Source organism: Propithecus coquereli, unplaced genomic scaffold (assembly GCF_000956105.1).
Source record: "Propithecus coquereli isolate 6110/MARCELLA unplaced genomic scaffold, Pcoq_1.0 Scaffold193, whole genome shotgun sequence".
NCBI classification, from domain to species: Eukaryota; Metazoa; Chordata; class Mammalia; order Primates; family Indriidae; genus Propithecus; species Propithecus coquereli.
In genome coordinates, this window is record NW_012144190.1 from 3,179,041 (window position 1) to 3,180,180 (window position 1,140).

Below are 1,140 nucleotides of genomic sequence, written 5' to 3' on the forward strand. Positions count from 1 at the left end.
AAAAAAAAAAAAAAAAGAACGTGGACTTTGAAGCTAGACTGTCTGGGTTTAAATTCCAGCTCCTCCGTTTTCTAGCTGTGTGAATTTGGGAAAAACGACATCTCTCTGTGCCTCTGTTTCCCCATCTATAAAATGGGAATAATAATAGCGCCTCCCACATAAGCTTGCTGGGAGGGTTAGAGAGGACAGCTGCACCCAGGGTGGGCACTGAATGATCCCAGTGGGCGTGATGGCGGCTTGGTCGCGTGTGGGGATGGCAAGAGGTGCTCGGATTCTGGGTTCCTTGGAAGGTCACACCAACAGGATTTGCTGATAGACTGGTTGTATCAACTGACACCCCTACCAGCCATGTTTGACAGAAGAAAGAGAAATAAAATATGACCTTTCACTCAAGCCTCAAGCCGTTTTGTGAGATTTTTTTCATGCTGTTTGTGTAGTTATAGTTTGTTCATTGCAGATATAGTTTGCTCATTACCCATTCCACTGTTGATGAATTTGTGGGTTTTTGAATACGTCCAGTGTTAGCATGTACTGATCAACAGTTGTGCTGATTAAGTCATACCCCACCAGGAATGTCTGAAGGTTTTGGTTGTTGGCTGACACTTGGTATTTTCAGTTATTTTTTATTTTAATTTACTTTAGTTTTGTGTGTGTGCTGTCTTTTCATTTTGGTGGTGTGCTGATTTTCTAAAAATAAACTTAAATTTGGAATCTTTTTAAATTTTTTTTGTGAGACAGGTCTTGCTATGCTGCCCAGGCTGGTCTTGAACTCCTGGTCTCAAGGGATCCTCCCACCTCTCAGTCTTCCAAAGTGCTGGGATTATAGTTGTGAGCCACCATGCCTGGTTTAAACTTGGAATAATTTTAGATTCGCAAAAACATCACGAAGATAGTGCAGACTGTTATGGTTTGAAGTGCGAGAAAAGACCACTTAAGACCGAAACTGAGGCAAATTATGAGTCTTTATTAGCTGGCCAGCGACTACCCTCTGCACCGCCACAGACGGCTGCACAGAGAGCAGTCCCGAGCCAGGAGAGGCCGGCTCTTTTAAAGACAAAAACCATACACTGATAAATCATCTAATTGCTTGCATAAGCACAGTTACAGAAGCAAGAAAGCCTTAGTCCTAACCATGGTACA